Source organism: Stegostoma tigrinum, unplaced genomic scaffold (assembly GCF_030684315.1).
Source record: "Stegostoma tigrinum isolate sSteTig4 unplaced genomic scaffold, sSteTig4.hap1 scaffold_218, whole genome shotgun sequence".
Lineage (NCBI taxonomy): Eukaryota > Metazoa > Chordata > Chondrichthyes > Orectolobiformes > Stegostomatidae > Stegostoma > Stegostoma tigrinum.
This window is the reverse complement of record NW_026728155.1, coordinates 44,469-67,899: the sequence shown is the minus strand read 5'-3', so window position 1 is coordinate 67,899 and position 23,431 is coordinate 44,469.

The window sequence follows — 23,431 nt, the reverse complement described above, 5'->3', positions numbered from 1 at the left end:
ACTCCATTACAATTTCAGCCTTTCTCTGACCCGATTCCCTTGAATCCAATTTTCGCCTACATGCTAATTCGAAAATATATATACTTCCTCTGTCTTTCTAAACTTTTTGGGCAAATTTGGGAAGCATCTCCAAACCCCAGATTCTCTTTAGAAATGTTCAGAGACATTTCCCTCACATTTAATTTTACCCCCAACAAGTAAACAAAATTAAACAGATTTTTCTCACCTAAGTTCTATTTCATGATCTTGCACACAAATCTCCCACTCTGTTTAATTCTGTCCAAATGCGTCCATATCAATTCAAATCCTGTGCATGAACTGGCCATATTCCAGACTTGAGCCCCCAATCTGTTAGAGAGGGAATAAAGGCATCCCTTCGTTATTTAAACCAAAACAGAAGCTCCAGACCATTATGGAGGGAGTAGGGATTCCCCTCTAATGACTAAACGTGAGTCACACCGAAAAGCTCGCCTCCCATGTATGATGTTTTAAAAACAGAGATTAAATGAAATCAAATGCCTGATATCAACTTTATATGTAGCAAGTAACAATTTTTTTACTTAACCCTCACAGTGAACAAATAAAGAGAATTACTTGCAAAACCAAACAATATCTCCTGCACTTCCCATCTCACCCCCACCTCTCATACACCTTTTCAACCCAACCAGCATTGCCCCTGATATCAAACCCAGAGAAGAGAGCATATGAACGTGCCTCATATCGCCTCATAACTGCAGCAGTGTTTCTGTTCGAAGGTAGGACAGAAGAGTTATGAGCTCCCTACTCTCAGACACTGTGTGTCTTCCTCTCCCTGTGTCCAAACTTCCGTCTCTCAGAAAGCCCCCATGAAGAGTGAAGGAGAGAGATAGAAATCGATTGAATCAAAGTTAAGATGATTTGAAAGAAAAATAAACAGAGACAAATGAGATCCCATTGCTGACTGACTTCCAAAATCTTCCCAATTGTCGCCACTGTCCCCTGATTTCAAACCCAGAGAATATGAAAGGTTTCAACTGGAATTAAAGGGCAAATACTTTCTGACTGCCCCCAGGTTTTAGTTTCTGAGAGGTTGGGCAATGAGTTAATGGTGAGGAGTCAGTTTCTCCAGTCTCCCTCCCTCCCTAATAGAGAGGGGATATGTGATGGTCTTTTTGAAGCAGGTGGAGACTTTGTCTTGTAGGAGGGAGACATTGAAGATGTTGGTGAATACCTTGCATCTGTTAGTCTGCACGATCTGAGTGCTCGGCTGGGGACATAGTAAGAACCCCGTGCTTTCCTTGGGTTGACTCTCAGAAGACAGATCTGACATCTGCAGTGTGACAGTGGACACAGGCACATCCAGGGCTGTTGGGGCAGGCATCAGCCCCCAATTAGTGACAGTCACATAGTCATTCATAAGAGACATCTCTCAGTCATCATCAACACATGGCAATACTGGTTGGTGTGAGCACCACACAGTTTGTGTTGAGACAGAGAGACATCAATAGACCAGGGCCACGGTCCATCAATTTCTGCATCACCTTAATGGGGTAAATTCACAACAAAATGGGGGCAGCATGTGCTCCTACTGAGTGCCGCTGATGCAGAAAGTGAATATTTTGCAGATGTGATTCCAAGCAAGCCACTGCTTTCACCTGAATGGCACCAAGCACCCTGAGTGTTGTACCTTGTGGATGGTGGACAGTCCTTAGGGAGTTATGAGCTGCCGTATACATGAACAACTTGAAAGAAAGACCTGACGGCATTTCTGATACGTTTGCAGATGATACAATGATAGTTGGGCGGACAGGTGATGTTGAGGAAGTGGGGAGGCTGCAGAAAGACTTAGACAGGCTCGGACAGTGGGCACACAAATGGCAGATGGAACACCACGTGGGAATATGTGAGATTTATGCATTTTGGTACGCAGAATTATATGCATACACTCCATTCTGAAAGATTTTGTGAAATCAAAGGTATTTTGGAGTCCTCGTCCTCTCATATGTTTCATCTGCAGGTTCAGTTTGTGGTGGGAAAAGTAAATGCAATGTTTGCATTCATTTCAACAAGGCTAGAATGCAAGAGCAGAGACGTACTGCTGAGGCTTTATAAAGGCTCTGGTCATCTGCATCTGGAATATTGTGAGCTGTTTGGGCACTGTATCTATGGAAGGATGTGCTGATATTGGATGAGGTCTAGAATGATCCTGGGAGTTACAGCATGTCATATGAGGAACAGTTGAGGACTCTGTGTTTGTACCCAGTGGAATTTAGATAGATAAGGGGAGGGGTCTGATTGAAACTGGCAGAATACCAAGAGGTTGGGATACAGTGAACATGTAGAACATATTTCCACTAGTCAGATAGACCATGGTTCCAGGACACAGCCTCAGATTGAAGGGATGACACTTTAGAGCTGAGATTGGGAGGAAATTCCTCAGCTAGACGTTGGTGAATCTATGGAACATTTGCCCCAGAAGGTTGTGCAGGCCACATTATTTAAGGCAGAGATAATTGGGTTCTTGATTAAAAGCAGAACACGTGTTAAGGGAGCAAGCAGGATAATCGGGATTACAAACATATCAGCAATGATTGAATGTTGGAGGTGATTCGATGGGCTGGTTGTCCGAAATATATTGCTTTCTCTCATGTCTTAATGAGCATTCCATCTATTATTCACTGTCGAATTGTCAGCTTCTGACCTGCTCTTGTACACTTGTATATTCATTTCAATTCGATCTCACATTCTGGTCAATGCTAAGCCCTATGATACAGATGGTGGGAAGATTCAGTGTCGGCCAGCAGTCCAATAATGTGTTGAATGCACGCTGCCATCAGTGAGTCCCATTTGCCAGCAGCACATTGTCTGTACGAAGATTGTCATTTCCAGTCTTTTTTTTCAAAGGATCAATCCTGTGGTGCCAGTGCCATTGAATTCAACACCATCGGTGACATCATTTATCACAGACTTCAGCAAGAATAAATTATGCAATATTTGAAACCTGTCTAATTATAGGAAAGTCTAAACTGAAGAAATTGAATCTTTACTTGCATAGTGTTCAGAATAATAAACACTTTTTTTTCTGTTTGTGTTCAAATCAGGCAACTTGTCACATCAAGGTGTTGAACTTGTAATAACTTGCAATGATAAGTTCTATTCTGTTCTCATTTCTTGTGCTGCTCTGTTCTTGTTTTATTATTTATATTATACTGTAATCCCATTCTTCATTAAGTCCTGATTGAAATGTTCTCCGGTGAATATCCTCCACCCGACTTAAATTACATTTAATCTATTTGAACAGGCATCTTGAGGCAGCTGCAGAAGAGAAGAACAGGAAGAGATAACGGCTGATTGTACACCGTGTCCACCATTCGACCAACTTTTCTCTCCAGCCATCTAAAGTTTTTTATTGTAGGTCAGAGAACCTCAGAATTATTACAGCACAGTTAGAGGCCATTCAGCCCATTGCGGTCCATGAGCTGTTCAACTGCACAATTTGGAGACAGAGAGTGTGTATGAAGGTGGACTGAAAGAGAGATAAACAGAGAGAAAGAAAGTGAAGGGCGATAAACTGAGTGAGAAGAGAAAGGGGAGCAACAGACAGAATGAGAATGAAAGGGGTGCGAGAAGAGGTGGAAGTTAAATAAATCAGAAGCCAGAATGAGGGGAGATAGACCGGGACAGAACAAATATCATTGTCCTTTCTTCGAATCTCAACAGCTGTGTCCTCCGATTCTCTGTATTCTGTATATTCTCCAAATTCGCAATCATTTTGGTCAACCCACAGCAGGAGGAATGCAACGATTCAAGAAGGCAGCTCCCCACCACCTTCTCAAGGGCAACTAGGGATGGGCAAGAAATGCTGGCCAGCCAGCAAGGCTCACATCCCACAAATAAATAGAAAATAAAATCACACTTTGAGTAAGTATCATTTATTAGAATTCACATGCAGTCCTTTGACATCGATGACATCAATGGCACAACTCTCATCTTCACTCTCTGATTCTGGAATAACAACCTGAATTGTGTTTGTCAGGTACAGTTCTCTGTTAACATATCCACACCATTTGTCTGTTATTTTACGCACATTTTCCCCTCAGATTAGACAATATTCAATAGGTGCAGGAGTAGGCCATTCGGCCCTTCGAGCCAGCACCACCATTCATTATGATCATGGCTGATCATCCACAATCAGTATCCTAATAGACAATAGGTGCCGGAGTAGGCCATTCGGCCCTACATTATGGACAATAAAATTTTTACTGATAGTGTCATGACTGATCAGTCTTTACAGGATGGATGTAACCATTTATGAACAGATAAGCATGTTTATGTTCCAACAATCCTTTGGCATTAATCCCATATCCAAAGCAGGTTGAATGATTGAGCACAATTGGTTGACTATCTCTAACATTCCTCCTCTCAGTTATGCTCACACGGCCCATCCAAAATGTCTAAAAGTTAAATGTTATTTTGAATTTGAATAAATCAAGAAAAGGGTTAATTGAAGCTGTTTGTTCAGTGTTTGCGATTATTGTCAGTCTCTGTGGATCCTAAACGTGTCACTGGAGAGTTTGCCTGTTCTATGAATAAGGGACTCCTTTCAATGTGTTATCCCACTGCATGCACAGGAACATCGCCTACAGCACCCACAGGGATCAGCAGCTCCAGGGAGAGGCAGAGTGGAGACTGGAGCCTGAGAACAATAGGCTGGAATATTCCAACAATGGACAGGAGTTTACCCGATAGTCTTTACTGGCTTTCTCAGCCTTGAATATCATTAGCATTGCGGATTTATGATGTACTGAAGGTTATTCAGGCTGGTTACTATCCCATCCTTGCTATAGTTGGTGTTCCCGGTAAGTCGCTTTGTCTCTTAAACCAGTTTGAACTGACTTGCGGCTCATGATGTATAAATTTTGGAAAGGTGGAATTCAACATTTTCCGTTCCAATCAAAAGTTCCACTCTTTACAAATTATAGCCAGCTGGTTACTATTTAAAGGTTACTCACCAATATGTGAGGAGGGACTAGATTGTTCTCAAATTCCATGACCCTTTTTTGCTCCCTGCACTGATTTGCGTCTTCATATCCTCGCCACTCACTGATCTTCCCCATTACCGCCATCATGTTTTCGCAGTGTCTTCCTCAGCCTCAGTGCAACTTTGTAAAAAGCCATCATTTGTGCCTTTATTAAATCCGGATACAACTTCAAGTCCCTTCTAACTATGTTTCTGTTGCAAAATAATGACGCCTGAGATGTTTAACTTGTTCTTGGCACAGAATCTATCAGACGGGAAGACAGTGCCTTGTGCTCAAGTCATTGACTCATAATCTAGAGGCACAGAATAAAAGCCTGTTGGTATTTCATAAAGGAAGTTGGCGACATTTAAGTGAAACCATGATCTTTGTTGTTTGAAAAAAAAACCCAAGCAAATGTCCTTTGGAGAATGTAATGCATCACCCTTCCCTGGGTATGTGACTTCCATGTGACTGCACACCCACACCCACAGCAAACTGTTTTATTCGTTCTTGTTATGTGGAACAGCTGAACCAGCCACTCAGTTCAGGACAGGTATAACATGCTGGCATGACCAGGGCTGCATACATCACATGAAAGTAGAACAAAAGTGAAAATAACTCCCTTCCGGTGCCTGTTTACCATATTCCTACAACTCATTTCCATTCAGGCATGTGGCAATTCCCTATTTCAAGTGCATTCTCTCTCACTGAGTCTCTCCCTGAGAGTGATGGTCATCTCCACAGGCACCTCTGGTGCTGGCTTTATTAATGCTGACATACATACGCAAGGAGCTTTTACATTCTATATCAGCTACAATGCATAGAGAAGGAATGGCCTTACCCACCACAGGAAATAAACAGAGAGGTTTTTACAAAGATCTGTAGCTTGGATTGTGGATGAGGTTGTTGGCTTGCTCGCCAAGCAGACTTGCTTTTGTTCAGATGTTTTGGCTCTAGGACCAACCATGCACGTCTACTTTTGGCTTGAGCTCCTATGGTTACCTTGCCAAAATTAAATTGATAGCCTTCATTGTCGGAATATACAGACATTAAGGAGAGTTCATCGTGCCGTTTTGCTGCTGACTGATGTTCAAAAAGTCTGATGGCTAGCTTCCTTCCTGTCTGTCTGATGCATTCATTGCCTGGTATTTTGTAAACCATGTTTGTTCTGCATGTTGTGGGAATAGGGTCTTTAACCCTTGTCGGAGAGTGGCTTTGCGTTTGTGGGATACCATGGTTCCTTGTGCTCTTCAGAGTCTTGTTGTCAATTCTGATATGCTCTTGATGTAGGGCAGTGTGGCCGGTATGTTAGGTCGTACTGTGTCCTCCCGTTGTTGTCTGTTTTGTAGATGGATAAGTAAGGATAACAAAATATTATGAAAAACCTGTGAGTGTTACTGAGGCAGCACTTTCGGAATTTTGGACAGATTTTCTCTCTTTTATAAGGAATTATATCCTTGCCACAGAGAGAATGTAGCTTCACCAGGCTAATCACTAGTATGATGGTACCATGAGGAGTGAGTGAAGATTAATCTGTAGCACTGTGAGAAAATGAAAGATGATTACATTTAAACTTGAGGGTTGTGGTCTATCTATATGTTCTAAACAGACACCAATAAAGTGATAAATTCCATGACTCACTTTTTTTATTTTCTCAAGATGCATGATTTTGGATAGTTTAATTGCCTCTGAGGATGTTTCTCCAATCCCACCCCCACTCTCCAAGTATATATAGAGAGAGAGATAGAGAGAGAGGGAGAGAGAGAGAGAGGTGTCAAGACTTTGAATAAAATCTCACCACATTAATGTGCAGCTGGTGTGTGACCCTGCAGTGAGTGCTACGTTATCTGCAATCCCAGCAACAACCACAATACCTTCGTTCTAAATCAGTTAACGATTCCCACCAGCTTCTGATCTCTATGGAGAACACGGATCGTATGTAACGATCCTGGCTGGCTGAATGGAGTGGTCCTGTACTCTGTAACAGCCGTGAGGGGTGATTTGAGAGAACAAGGCATCAGTTAGGTGCAGCAGTTGTTTGCTCATGGCTGATCAGATTGTGTCTGACCATCTGAATGTGTCTGACGGTCCCGTTCTATTTTTTTCCCAATAAACATTGACTGTCCAGTCCAGCAATGATCAGCCGAGTTCAGCCATGAATATCTCCAATAACCGAGGCTTCCCTGCTTCCTGTGGATGAGGGTACCACAGATAGCACAACAATAAAGAGGAAGGGACATCTTTATTTCAATGGAGGTCTGTTACGTTAAAGATGTGTTCACCTAACATCAAACCACCAACTCTTTTGAGACACAAGGACACAATAAGTAGACTAACCAGAAACCATTTGGCTCTCAAAACCTGACTCACATTACCACTGACTCTTTCCAATCAAATATGCATCAAACTCAGCCTTCACTGCTCTCTTGGAAAGAGAATATCAGATAGCGTAACACCATGGAAACATAAAAAAGGAGCAGAATTAGGCCATTTGGCCAATCGGATCTGATATGCTGTTCAATAATGTCTAACATATTTCTCAGCATTATTCTCCTGCCTTCCCTTGTAACCCTTGATCCCCTTATTACTGAAAAACCATCTATTTCTGTCTTAAAGATACTGGTGTCTCTGTACCTCTGTCTGTACCTGTGCATGTATCTCTTTGCGCATGTGTTTATGTGTCTGTGTACTTGTGTCTATGGTTATCCGTCTATGAATCAGCCTGTGTGGTTCTGTGTGTGTTTACGTCTATTTGCACTTGATTGTATCTGTGTGTGTGTGTGTGTGTGTGTGTGTGTGTGTGTGTGTGTGTGTGTGTGTGTGTGTGTGTGTGTGTGTGTGTGTGTATGTGTGTGTATGTATGTTTATCTCCGTATATGTATTGTGTGTGTTAGTATATTGGGGTGTTTACCAATAGTCTGTGTATTTTTGTATCTGCATCTCTGTGCAATGAGATATCTATATTGGAGATGAGACAACTGATGTCAGAAATGACAGTGGGTTTAATGTGAGAATTGCCGTTATTTGAACAAAACATCTCAGTTGGTGGAGCTTTGATCTTTCAGAATCTCCACACAAATCATTCTGGTCATCTCCAGCCTGTGCCAGGGTCCACTCAACAATGGGAGTGGGGGGTGGGATGGGTAAGAGAATGGATTTCGGGCACTGTACCATATGGCTTAGCTTTTACTGTCTTACTACAGGCTGTTTCTCCTCGAATGAGGGAAGGGACAGTTGTGAGTGAGGGTGAAAGAATGGCACTGGTGTAAGAGATAGTGTAGGCTGGGTGAAATGATGAGGTGTCCAGAGTGAGTCAGTCCACAGTGTTGACTCCATGCGTTTTATTTTTTGCAGGGACGTTGCTGAGGTGACAGAGAGTGTGAGGCAATAAAGGCTTTGCATTCAGTAGTGGGAGTGGTAAGAGCTTGAGCCTCGCTTGGTGATAGAGTGTGAACCTTGTTCGGAGTTAGTTGCTATAACAGATATAGAATGGGTGTGAAGGAGCAGAAAGAATACAGTGGCACTTCTTCTGGCAGTAATGGAATGGTTACAGATACTCGTCCTATATTTCTGGATGTTTCATCAGATCATCTCAGCATCAAGGTGGCCCCCACTGAATGTCTTGTCCAAGTCCATCACTAATAACACCACAGGCCACCCCCTCAGATTCCACTGAATCAGTTTGGGTGGAGCTTACAAACAGCAAGAAGAAGCAAACATTAACATGTTTTATAACTGAACCAAAACTGTAGGACAAATTTTGTACAACTTATGCTTTGAAGATTAGATACACAAGTATTGTGGAATCCGAAGTAATAATGGATTATCTCAAGTTGCATGTAAACTCCGTGAAGTAAGTGACTGCTAACGATATGAAAAAATAAAATCCACACGTGTATATGAGGTAGGTTGAAGAGAATGTTGTGAAACAAACCAGAGACCAAGTAATTTTGACTTTAGTGTTGTGCAGTCAGAAACGCTAATTAATAACTTTGGTCTGAAGGAGCTTTTGAGGAATAGTGACAACAATATATTGCATATTACATGACATAAACATTGAATTTTTAATTGTTACTGTCAAACATCATGGAATCCATGAGTCTAGATTGCCAGGTTAGCTGTAATGAATTGGGAAAGTTCAAGATAAAATTTAGTGGCAGGCAGGCAATCATTGTTATTTCTAGAAATATTCAGTCATAGAGTCATAGAGATATACAGAATGGAAAGAGACCCTTTGATCCAACTCATCCATGCTGTCCAGATATCCTGAATAAATCTAGCCCCTTTGCCAGCAATTTGGTTCATACCTCTCTCAAACGTTCCTATTCATTTGTCCAACTTGATGCCTTTCAAATGTTGTAATTGTACCACCTTCCACCACTTCCTCTGGCGGCTCATTCCATCCACACATCACCCAGTTGCCCTGCAGGTCGCATTTAAATCTTTCCCCTCTCATGTTACCCTTTGCCCTCTGGTTTTGGATTCCCCCCACCCTAGGGAAAAAACCTTGACTCTTTACTCAGATTTACCATAATGTTACAAGCCTCTATAAGGTCACCCCTCAATGACAATTGTTTATTTTATTGTGTAGGGACTGCAGCAATTTTTCCACACAGCTCCCACTGCCAAAAATATCATTAATCGTTAACATTATCTGTACTGGTGGGACTGTTAAAGGGACAAAAGTAAACCAGGCTAGCAAGAAATTTCCCCTCCTGTTCAATACATGTCTGGGGAAAATTGAGAACCCGATTGAGGGGGCAGACTAGATTTATTGCTGCAGCTGCAATTTTTGACAGTGCAGCATTCTACTCAAGTGTTAGTCTATGTTCTGTTCTCAGCTTTTAGTTGCTCAAGAATCAGTATCAATGACAATACGACCTCATCCTCATTATCTGACAACAAATGTCCCTAATGGTGTATTGCAGAGCTCAGAAACACCTCAACAGCCGGCTACACAACACAGGAGGCCATGCAATCTTTCTCGGCTGCTACTCAGGAACAGGGAGCCCTGGGTTCTAAAATTAAATACAGAGCAGAAATAACTACTTACTTTTATATTGGAAAGCTGTATCCAATGGAATTCCTCAGGGACCAGTGTAAGGTCATCAACAATTTACAATCCAGATTTACGATTTTGGAGGGAGTGGTGAGAGCACGAGACAGGGGGCAGCCAGGAAGGCAATATTCTGCATTTAAAAACTTACCTCGTGAGTCGGCGGCCTCCTGATCCGAGTGGCGGGGGTGGTGAGAAGGCCAGCTGGGAAGTGAACTATTATATTTGGGCATTGTCCTGTATCAATGGTTTAGAGAAGCACAACAAAATGTACTCTAACTATATTTGTCAGTGATGCTAAGATTAGCAGGAAATTAAGCTATCAGGAGGAGGTAGAGAGAATGTAAGTGGATAAGCAATGGACAATTTGGCAGATAAAATATGATGTTGGTAATTGTGAACCTGTGAGACTTTCAGGAAGAACAAAAGGCTATATGTTACATGAGTGGAAGGAGATTATGGGACCTAGTGATACTGTGTGTGCCAGAGGGTTCTCTCTGAAACTTTCAGACATTGGAAGCATTGGTCGACCATCCTGATGGCTACTCCCTGATGGTCCGAGTTGCCTCATTACTCTCAGTACACACGGGATATTTTTATGTGGTTGGTTGGTGGTGAGCAGTCGTGAGGAGGAGAGTGTTTTGGAGTGTGTATCAAGGGCGTGGCCTTTATCCAAGATATCATCCTATATTTCTACATGAAGATCTTAAAACAATGGGAATGGCTGCCTGCTTCTGAATGAAGAGGCTGTGGGTGCTGCCAGGACAGTGGGTCTTCACCACCATGATGTAGTGTGTATGGTCACACTGCAATGTTAATGGAGTGAGGGTTTGAAGAGTTCAATCATAAGAAAGAAAACATTAAATGTAGGTATTTTCAGATCATCTGAAATGGTTAGGTATATCCCATTCTCTATTCCACTCCCAGAACCAGCCCGGACACTTTTCTCTGTTCCATCACAGGATGTGGGCTTCACTGGCTGAGCCAACAGTCATTCCATCCCTCATTGCCCAGAGGGTAGTTAGAGCCTGTGACATTATTGGGTGTGTGGGGACACATTTAGGCCAGAGCAGTGAAGGATGGCAGTTTCCTTCCCTACAAGTTATGAGTGAATCAGATCGGTTTTCCTGACAATTGCCAATGGTTTAACCTTCACCATTCAACTTTTAATTCCAGACTTTTTTTGAATTCAAATTCCAACATCTCACTTGGCAGGAGTTGAACTCAGAGACCCAGAGAATTACGTGCATTTTTGGATTAATAACCAAATAACAACCAAAGTCATTCAGATATACAAGAATGAGAGGTATGAACAGTGTCAAAAGAAAGGAGCTGCTCCTTTCAGTAAAAGGGCAAAGAAAGAGGCAGCACACTTTTAAATTGAAGCGTTTGAGAGTTAAAGAAAATTTAAGTGTTGTTTTCACCCAGAGAGTGCTGGGGTTTAGAATGCACTTTCTGAGAGGAGTTGTCACGGGTAACCTCACAACCCATTAAACAGTATTTGGATGAGCGCTTGAAGTGTCATAATATTCAGGGCTACGGGCCTCGTGTAGGAAAGTGGGACGAATGGGCATGCTTCTGTGATTGGATGGCTGTGGACGTTCAACCATTGAGCAGCATAGGGCAGGAATTGTTGTGTTTCTGGAGACTATAATAACAAAGGCTATTAGAATGAACTGCAATTGCTTCCAAAAGGATGCCAGTTGGGAACACATGAGAAAACATTCTGAAACCAGACAGTGGAGAATAAATAACAAGGAAATGGCAGAAGTATGGCATAACTCCTTCAGTTTTTGATTACCAGAAGAAAAGATATAAAGATAATCTTCTCAGCAATACTAGGAAATCTGAGTGTGGTGAGAAATAGAAGTAGAATGAAATTAGCAAATAAACTAATTTAGAGAAATTATTGCGACCAGTTTTAATGGGCACAGACAAAGCCAATGTTGGTTTATGATCTGGGATTCGTATTTGACAAACCAACCTGGAGATAAATTTTGGAGATGGAATAGATGCAATGCATTTGGAGTTTTGGAAAGGTTTTTGATAGATTCCCAAGCCCAATGTGTAAAGTAAAACACATGGGATTGGACCAAATATATGGTGCCATAATGGGAAAGCTGACAGGAAACAGTAAGCAAGAATAAATGGATGCTTTTTTGTTGGATTGAAAGGTTCATGGTGTAAATTAGAGATTCCAGATATTCACAAAACATATCAAAAGTTTGGTTGAGGGAATCAAATGCAATTTTTCCAAGTCTGCTGACAGTACAAAACTGGGGCTGTGAGTGATGCGGAGGATATAAAGGTTCTCCAAGGCAATTGAGACAAGTGGAATGACTGGGTAAACATCTGGCAGATGAAGAGCAATGAGGATGTATGTGACATTGTGCACTTTGGAGGGAAATAATAGAACAACAGCACAATATTTGAAGAGGGATTGTCTGAAAAATATTGATCTATAAAGGGACTTGTACTCCCTGTCTTTTGTGTTCTTCTGCGCAGACTCCAAAATCTATGCAGGGCGGTAACGTCTGAAGCTAGCTGCCATACGATTTCCACCCCTTGCCACCTAAGCTTGTCCTTTCTGAGCTCTAGGTTTCACCCTTGGCCCATCATGTGTGTGTTGGCTGGAATAGAACGAGCCAGGCTTTACAGCTTTCTGGCCTCATCATTGAGATCAACAATGTCAGACTGTGAACTCTGCCCCAATTTGTTTACATTTCTTGTTTCAATTTGTGTCTGGGTCCACTGCACACCTGGCTCCAGGCACATCTTTTGTTTATTTGTTTCGTTTCCAGCTCTAACTCCATTCCCTGCAGCCTTGAGGGACTAATAACATTTCTGCAATTTAATCTCTCATGCCTTCCCCCCATGACATGTGCCTTTTGCCCTTGTCTCACCCCCACCTTGCTCAGAATCTGTTACATTTCTGGTCCCAGGCCTCTGTCAGCTCACTGCGCCCCCGGGTCAGAGTTTTAAATTCACTTCCTCCAGAGAGAAACTGAAATCGTTGTGGGTGCAGCTTTCCCCAGATTTTAATTTTGGAAACAAAAACCATGAAGTTGTTTCAGAGTTGAGGTTTTTTGAGCCTTAATCCACAATCTCGCTTCTTTAGAGCTAAACTGTGATCTTCCCACAGTTGAAAAATGCAGGTTAGGTGGACTGGCCACGCTAAATTGTCCCCGAGTGTGCAGTTTACATGGTTGGGTTAGCTGCGGTAAATGTGGGGTTCATGGGAGTAGGGTGGGATAGAGAGCTAGTGCAGACTGGATGCACTGAATGACCTCTTTCTGCACTGTCGGGATTCTGTGATCTTAACCATTTGTGATAATGGTCACATTTTCCTCATGACAGGCCACACATCACCATGTTCTTTCAGCTCAAGCTTTCATGCTGCCTTTGTGTTTTGAGAAGCTCTGTTGTTGGAATGGGAGCTTTCTTTGATGTGGCTTCTCGTCATTCTTCCGCCCACGTCCCAGTTCCATGCGTTAATTCCAGCTTTCTTTCAATTTCCCAAATGGGGTTTTTGAAGAGCTCAAAAGGCGAGTGGATGGAAATTGAGAAATTAAAGAGTCAGAATGAAAGAGGAGGTGGAAATCATAAACGGATTTGATAGATCCCAGGGGAAGGAGGAAGGTCACAGATGCTTCCAGACCTGCTGAACTATTCCAGCAACTTTGTTTTTGTTCCAGGGGAATGAGACTCCAGGATCCTCCTCTTGTGACTGTTCACACAGTATTTTTTAAATTAATGTGTGGGATGTGGGTGTCCCTGGCTGCCCAGAATTTCTTGCCCATCAGTAGTTGCCCTTGGGAAGGTGGTGGTGAGCTGCCTTCCTGAACTGCTGCAGTCCTCCTGATGTGTGGTGACCCGCAATGCTATTAGGGAGGGAATTCCAGGATTTTGACCAAGCGACAGTGAAGGAACGGTGATATATTTCCAAGTCAGGATGGTGAGTGACTTAGAGGGGAACGAGGAGGTGGTGATCTTCCCATATATCTGCTGCCCTTGTTCTTCCAGATGGAAGTGGTTATGTGTTTGAAAGGTGCTGCCTGAGGATCTTTGGTGAATTTCTGCAGTCGAGACAAAATTCTGTGATGAGAGTCAAACCCGGGCAGGCGAAGATGGAGCACTGAATAGTAACAGACTGAGTTCAAACACAGGAGATTTGTTCAGCCAGTATTAGCACATAGTGTAACAGTCAGGAATGTGAAGTGAAGAGTGACAGGACATAATGCCACATGCTGCAGATGGAAAACTTTTATCGGAACAGAAGTAGACCATTCGGCCCCTCAAGCCTGTTCTGTCATTCAATTAGATCAGTACCTGATCTGTGGCTGAACTTTCAAGTTCCAAAACCGACCAAACCTACCAATGAGGCTCCTCTGAAACAAACAAAGTGAATATTGAAAAAAAAATTCCAAACAAATTGCAAATGCAGGGAAATCAGAAGCAAAAACAGATATTGCTGGAAAAATTCAGCAGGCCCGGAAGCATCTATGAAAGAAATCAGAGTTACCCTTTCGGGTCCAGTGACCCTTTGAGTGACCAGATACAGTTGACCATTCCCCCTTTCCTGTAACACCCTCCGGAACAGGTGATGGCGTGAGGGCCATGAGGTTGTCAATAACAACTGAGAAAACAGCAGGGTATGCTGAATCAGAGAGAAAAACAACATTTTAGCCTTTCACTTTTAAATCAATTGCACCAATTTATTCACTATTGTTCCAGAAACAGGACAAGAGACCAGAAAATCAACTCTGTGCCATTGGGCCTGGGAACCATTGTTATTCTGACCACCATGTGAATCCATGCTATATCAATTAGTTTGATTCTGAACCATCCTATGGGCAATTAGAAGCGATGATAAAAGCTTGCTGATCTTCAGATGCCATGATCCCATGAACAAGCAAAAGAAATATCCAATTACTGCAGTTACTTGTGAACCCACTGGTGCTTCTTCAGCAAGATGACTGAGTGAATTTTCTCCCATACACAGAGTAGGTGAATGACATCTCCCGCGTGTCTATTTTCTGGTGTATAGTGAGGGTTAATGATGCCCTGAACCCAGCCCCACAGTGAGAGCACATGAATGGCCTCCCTTCAATGTGAGCATGTTGAAAGTACATCGGTTCCCCCTGAGCTTTTATGGCACTTCCCACAATCTGTACATTTAACTCTGTTCATAGTGAACCTGTTGGGGTTTCAATAGGCTGGATGACCGGGAGAAATCCTTCCCACACTCGGAGCAGGTCAATGGTCTCTCCCCAGTTTGGACCCATTGGTGTGCCAGCAGGTGGGATGGCTGAATGAATTCCTTGCCACTCCCACAGCAGGGAAACAGCCCCTTTCCAGTGTGAAACCACTGTGAATGCCTTCTCACACATCAAGCAAGTCAACAATTTCTTCCTGATATGATTGCGCCGATGTGTTTGCAGCTTGGATGGGGAATTGTAACTCCTCTCACAGTCCCGACGGATCCACAGTTGGATGAAGGAAAATCCCAAGGCATTCTATATTTATGTGAGGAACAAGAGGATGGTGAGAGTAACAGTGGTGCCTACCAGGGATAGTGGGAGGGAACTTGCGCTCAGAGTCAGGCATGGTAGAGGAGGGCCTTGATGAATACTTTGCTTCAGTATTCACCAGTGAGAGGGGCCATAACATTTGTGAAGATAGCATGAAAAAGACAGATACACTCAAACAGGTTGATGTCAGGAAGGAGGATGAAGCGGGGGAAAGAATGCTTTGCCTTTGGTGATGACTTTTGCGTCCTCATTGCCTACTGGAATAATACCAAATGATTGGAGGGTGGCAAATGTTATTCCCTTGTTCAAGAAAGGGAATAGGGATAATCCTGGGAATTACAGAAGTGTCAGTCATTCTGTGGTGGGCAGATTAGTGGAGAGGATTCTGACAGACAGTATTTATGATTATTTGGACATGCACAATTTGATTAGAAATCGTCAGTGCGGCTTTTTGAGGGGCAGATCATGCCTCAGAAGCCTTACTGAATTCTTTGAGGATGTGGTAAATGACATTGATGAAGATCAAGCAATGGATGTGGTGCATATGGATTTTGGAGAAGCATTTGATTTGGTTCCCCAAGGCTGGCTCATTTAGAAAGCTAGGAGACATGGGATTCATGGAAATTTGGTTATCTGGATACAGAATGGAAGCCAGAGTTTTGTAATAGATGGAAATTATTCAGCCTGAAGCTTGGCGATCAGTGGTGTTTTGAAAGAATCTGTTCTGGGAACCCCGCTCTTTGTGGTCTTTATAAATGACTTGGATGAGGAAGTGGAAAGATGGGTTAGTATGTTTGATGATGACACGAAGTTTGGTGGCATGGTGGGTGGTGTGGAGGGCTGTTGGAGTTTGCAATGGGTCATTTACAAGATGAAAAGCTGGGCAAAGAAGTGGCAGATGGAATTCAACCTAGAAAAGTGTGAAGTCATTCATTTTGAAAGGTTGACTTTAAATACAGAATTTAGGGTTAACCTAATGTTCTTGCTAATGTGGAGAAACAGAGGGTCCTTGGGGTCTACATCGATAGACCCGTCAAAGTTGCTACCCAAATTAATAGTGTTGTTGAGAAGGTGTATGGTACGTTGGCATTTATTGGCAAGGGAATTGAGTTTAGAAGCCACAAGGATATACTGCAGTTGCTTAAAACACTCGTTAGACCACAAGTGGAATATTGTATTCAGTACATTACAGGAATGATGTGAAAGCTTCCGTGTGGGTGCAGAGGAGATTTACCAGGATGCTGCCTGAACTGGAGGGTAGGTCTTATGAGGAAAGGTTGTGGGAGCTCAGGCTTTTCTCTTTAGAGAAAAGAAGGATGAGCTGTGTCTTGATATAGGTAAATCAGATGATGAGAGACATAGATAGCATGGATACCCAGAGACCTTTTCCCAGAGCAGAAGTGACTATTATGAGGGGGCATACTTTTCAGGTGATTGGAGGAAGGTATTGTGGCAATGTCAGAGGTAGGTCCTTTCCACAGAGAGTGGTGGGTGCATGGAATGCTCTGTCGGCGGTGGTATTAAAGTCAGATACATTCAGGACGTTTAACCGAGTCTTGGACAGTTGTGAGGATGATTGTAAAATATAGAGTATGCAAGGTAGTTTGATCTTCGAGTAGGATAATATTTTGGCACAACATTGTGGGCTGAAGAGCCCGTGCTGTACTCTTCTGTGTTCTATGTGTTCAATTCACCTAGCCTGCATATGTTTGGACCATGGGAAGAAAGTGAAGCACTGAGACGCACACATGGTGAGAATGTGCAAACTCTATGCTGACATCAGCTGAAGCTGAAATCGAAGCTGGGTCCCTTTTGCTGAAAGACCCCAAAAATGCTTGGGTCGGGTCCAGTAGGAAATTGAACCCTGGTTTCCCTCGTGAAAGGTGGGGATACTGACCACAATGCTAATGAGGGCATCAGGTACAAATGCCCCTGAAGCCCTTTACATGTGCACCAATCACATACAATCGCTTCAGTATTCAAATTCTACTTCTATTGCTTCGCCCATAATCATCAATGCCACAGCATCACAAATTCACATCTGAATGCTTCTTAAAGTCATAAGGATATCTGCCTCTAGGACACTTGCAGGCAGTGCCTTCCAGATTCCAAACATCCACTGGCTAAAAGCGATTTTCTGTAAGTTTACTGAAAACTTCCTTCCTCTTATATTAAATGTATGGTCCCTGGTGATTGATCCCTCCCTCAAGGGAAAGCGTTTAGATAGTCCATCCTCATTATTTTGTACATCTCCTCTGCTCTGAGGAAAACGACCACAGTCTGATCGATCTCGCTTCATAACGGAACTCTTCAGCTGAGACAATATCCTGGTAAATCTCTTCGGCACAGTTTCTGGTGCTACCACATCCCACAATAATGTGAATTAATGAACTGCCCCCAATACTCTCACTCTCGCAAAATGAACAAATACAATGAATGCTGCAGAAAGCCACAGAAACTGGTCTTTTCTGATGCAGTCCATGTTGCTCATTATTGCCATTGGTCATTTTCCTAGGCCTGATGTTCCAATAATCACTGGTCCATGTCAGTAAAAGCCGCTCCATGAGTCTTGATCTGACCGTTCCAGTATCTAAATATTTCATCTGGTTTAGAGTTCCTGGTGGTGAGACAGGCCACGTTCATTCACCAACACAGACTGCAACAAGACAGAATGAACAATGTCAATGTGAAAATGGATGTTAGATTGTGCAGTGTCTCAGTGAAGTGGAGCGAGGGATGTAAAGGAGATTTAGTGATTGTGCGAGGGAGAAAATTCTCGAAGTGGTTTGAATTCTGACACATCAAATGCAGATATGTGAGAGAGCCGGGGTTGAGAGATGATTGTCACCACCTCAAAGAATATTTTCACGTAAAAATGTTTGATACTTGCTGTATTTCTGTGGCCCATGGCACAAGGAGTAAAGCAAAATACAGCAAGCATCCACTGTCATGTCTCAGATTCGAACCGAGGTTGCTGTGGCCACAACACAGAGTACTAACCACAAGACGATCACGGCACCACATGAGTTCACTGGTGTGCAACAAGCAATAACTACAGTGGCTGAGGATATGTCAGGAACAGCACCAGATCGACAACTGGAATTCTTTCCATGCAGTGCACTGTAATGTGGAGATTCACAGAGGGCTGGAATCTGTAATTACGATGCTACCAGGGACTGTGGCGATTCCATCAATGATTATATTGAAGACTGAGATTGATAGATTTCTACAAAATATCAAAGACTCAGTGTATAGTGCTGGCTCTTGTTGAAATATACCTTTCAATAGTAATCTAGCTTAACATTGGATATTTCATCAGCTCCCTCACAAAAGGAAGTAACCATTGCTGCATACAACCATATAAATCGCAGTTCCCAGGCCCAGATCCAGGGAAACTCAGTGACCCAGCGCGAAGATATAACCGGAAATGGGGATGGCAATGAGCGTGCAGACATATGCTGTGATAGTAGATGACGGGATAGTCTGTGCATTATGAGCCAAGACAATGTGACAAAATCGAGATAGAGCCACGGGTATGCTGTGCAGAAGGATGAGAGATGCAATGGTGAATCAGACAGTGACCAGGCTGATACAGATAGAAGCGACACAATTGGTGAGTGCGCGATCCTTCTGTGATGATGTAGAGACGCGTGAAATGCCGAGTCTGTGAGCTCCAATCTCACCCGGAGCAGCTTCTATTGACATGGAGCAGGGATTATTGGGACCTCAAGCTGTTTGAAAAGATGCACAACAATTTTAATCTGAGGCAAAATAGTTTTTGGAATCACAGTTATTTGTGGATGGAGTGAGGATCTGTCCATGAAAATGTCACAATTATAATGAAAAATGCTGCAAATATTCAACTCGTCAAGAGAGAAATCTGTGCTGGGAGAAATAGAGGTAACGTTTTTGCTCTCGTACTTTTGTCATATGGCTGACCCTGCACTGGGTTGAACTGTGGGAAGGAATTTTTCACTCATTTCATATTATTCAATTTTTTGCAAACATGCACAGATCACTGATGTCATCCGAACTTCCAAAAAATATCGGTAATATATGATGTTGTGATTAGGCTCAAGTTTACCTCAGGTTATGGAGGAAAAGCATGAAAGCAGAGTTGACATTTATCAGATCAGCAGCGATCTCATTGACTGGCTGAGCAGACTCGATCGGGTGAATTGTAGCTTCCTGCCGACAAATGGCAGTGAAACTCACTGCGTCACAAAGGGGAGGCAATTGAATTGAAGTAGCGACTGTGATTATCTTTGCTGGTTGTGTACTTTGTGAATGTTCCCCTTACAGCTGATGTCCCTGCTAACAACACAACACAAAGGTGAGTAGCCTGACTGAGCAGTGATGGCTAAGGCACCTTTCCCCTCTTTAAGCGGCTGGAATATGGACCCTGATGTTCTCGGGAACAGGAACTGACATTGAAAGGATTGCAGACAGAGCTGCACTGCCTTTGCGTTGTCACCATCAGGAAAAATAAAACTTGATTTCCTGACCAGGAATCGAATCCCGGCTGCGGCAGTGAAAGCGCCGAATCCTAACCACTAGACCACCAGGGATAGTGGTGGATATGTGTGCATCGTTTCTTAATGGCACAACTTCTGGCTTTCTTTTTCTTTCTACGACAGTTGTTTCTCCTGCAAAATGACTGAATCATCGTGTTTTTACAGCACAGAAAGGGGCTCAACGACCCAGTTTCCAGCCTTTGCCCATAGCCTTGTGTGCTACGAGACGATGGGCCGGCCGTTTGAGATGCTCACGTTCCCTTGGGGAAGTGGGCCACATGTTCACCCTCAGAAGGTAGCACACAGACACATTTCGCAGAAGGTGACAAAGGCCTCAGCAGAGACCAACCTCCAGAAAGTAGGATTTCATCCATTTGGGTTATATTGTCCCATTTCACACTTCAAAACCAGAATCTGATTACAGCAAAGAAATAAAGCATTCGGCCACTCCCCTCTCCGTGTTGCTCCCCCATTGTTTACTTGTCAACCTACAGTTTATAATACCTCACCTCACTGCTGGCCTGTGGAGGAAATGACACTGGCATAATTTCAGACAGTATTGAAAGTCCTCTTTCAGATGTTGGGTGCCGCAGTTGTACAAACATTCTCATCTCCTCCAGTTAGAAGTAAACTCATGACTGGTGCTTTACAAGACCATTGCTTTCAATACTGCGCTACAGAGCCGAGGCTGTGCCCTGTAAGGTAGGGTTTCATGCATTAGAAACTGCAATGTAATAGATGGCAGGATAGTCTGTGCAGTATAAACCAAGACAATGCGACAACACCGTGATGGAGCCGAGGGGATCATGTGCCGAAGGATGAGAGATGTAATGCTGAATCAGGCAGTGACCAGGGTGATAGAGATATACATCGCCCCTCGTAGTCTGCTGATTAGTATTCAGTGCCATCAATGCCATGGCGTGTTCGTGGTTAAAATTTGCAATAATAACTCTGAAATATTGACTGACCTTTAGAAGTCGAATTATGTCATAGATCAGGCGGTATCGCTTCAATCTATATCCCAGTTCTACATCAGCAATGTCAGCTGCATTTGCCTGATGTACAATTTATTTCAGACAAAAACAGGGGAGATCATGGAAAGTGAAGGGGCAATGGTGGTTTGAGAGAGTTGACTGTCGGCCTAATGGAGCCAGACTCAGTGTGGCTGCTGAAGACTGGTTTTTCCTGTTTATCCTGGTATACAGATCACTCTGGAGCAGCCCAAATGTTCTGGATGTGAGTTTGCTCGCTGAGTTGGAAGGTTCGTTTTCAGACGTTTCGTCAGCATTCTAGGTAACATCATCAGTGAGCCTCCGACGAAGCGCTGGTGTTATGTCCCGCTTTCTATTTATCTGGTTAGGTTCCCTTGGGTTGGTGATGTCATTTCCTGTTCTTTTTCTCAGGGGATGGTAGATTGGCTCCAAATCAATGTGTTTGTTGATGGAGTTCCGGTTGGAATGCTATGCTTCTAGGAATTCTCGTGCATGTCTCTGTTTGGCTTGTCCTAGGAGGGATGTGTTGTCCCAATCAAAGTGGTCTCCTTCCTTATCTGTATGTAAGGATACGAGTGATAGTGGGTCATGCCCTATAGAGGTGGCCCGCTTCCCCGCAAAGGTTGCAGCTTGTCTCTTGTGGGCAATCCTTTGCAAGGTGTCCCTCCTCCCTGCAGATGGTGGCTTTGCAGTCGGCCGCCACGTGACCGGACCTACCACAGGCATGGCAGACTTTAGGTTGCCCTGCACAGGTCAGGTATACTTGCTCCCACTGATAGCGAAGCTGGACAGTGGGTGTACGATGTTCCTGTCAGTGCCCGTCCTCTGCGTCACCTTGACCTGCCTCTGACTGGTCCAGATCCCGAAGAGGTCCATGATGTTGGTTAGGTCCCCTTCCACCTTCACGTACATTCCAACAAAGGTCAGGACATCAACTGCTGGCACATGCGGGTTGTACATGTGTACAGTCACCATACGGCTCCTCTGCGCTGCCATCACAAACAGCGGGACAGCAGTTCATACAGAAAGCGTGTCCTCACCTCCTTCCTCCTTGAAAACCTCCAGGAAGCGCTCGCAAATTTTGGCACTCCTGAAGGTCACATTGTAGAAACCTCCTCCGGGGAAATCCTGCAGGCAGTAAATGTCCGCGGCAGCGAAACCACAACAGTCCAACGGGACCCTCTTCCCGAAGAAGGTGCAGTCCACAGGTGGACCTTCATCCACCTTCTTCACAGAAACACGGATGGTGTTCCGGACCCCCTGACCTGGGGCACGAGAACTTGCCGCAGCCGTCATTGCAGGTTGGCTGCTCCCCTGAACCAGCGTTAGGCCGAAGCCAGCATTAAGATCCATTGGTTGCAAGGGTGCACAGCCAACCCGACGTCTTCCTTCCACTTCCATACACAGCACTCTCCTCCACTCGGTCCACAAGAGAGTGTGTCTTTATTTTGTTCCAGATGTAAGCTGGTTCACTGAGCTGGAAGGTTTGTTCCCAGACAATCAGTCACCATTCTAGGTAACATCAACAGTGAGCCTCCAACGAAGCGCTGTTGTCATGTCCCGCTTTCTATTTTTCTGGTTCGGTTTCCTTGGGTTGGTGATGTCATTTCCTGCGTTGGTGATGTCATTTCCTGTTCCTTTTCTCAGGGGATGTCAGATTGGCTCCAAAAGCCAAAGAAAAGAAAAGCCAAAAGCCAGAGAAAAAGAACAGGAAATGACATCACCAACGCAGGAAATGACATCACCAACCCAAGGAAACCGAACCAGATAAATAGGAAGCGGGACATAACACCAGTGCTTTGTGGGAGGCTCACTGTTGATGTCATCTAGAATGGTGACAAAACATCTGAGAACAAACCTTCAACCTCAGTGAACCAGTTTACATCTGGAACAAAATAAAGACCCACTCTTCTGTGGACTGAGAGGAGGAGAGTGCTATCTTGGAGGTGAACGGAGGACGTTGGGTTGGCTGTGCACCCTTGCGACCAGTGGACCTTAATGCTGGCTTCGGCCTAATGCTGGTTCAGGGGAGCAGCCAACATGCAACGATGGCTGCGGCGAGTGCTCGTGCCCCAGGTCAGGGGGTCCGGAACACCATCCGTGTTTCCGTGAAGAAGGTGGATGAAGGTGCACCTGTGGACCGCACCTTCTTCGTGAAGAGGGTCCTGTTGGACTGTTGTGGCTTCGCTGCTGCGGAGATTTAATGCCTGCAGGATTTCCCCGGAGGAGGCTTTTACGATGTGACCTTCAGGAGTGCCCAGCTTTGCGAGCGCTTCCTGGAGGTTTTCAAGGAGAAAGGAGGTGAGGACCCTCTCTCTGTATTGACCGCTGTCCCGCT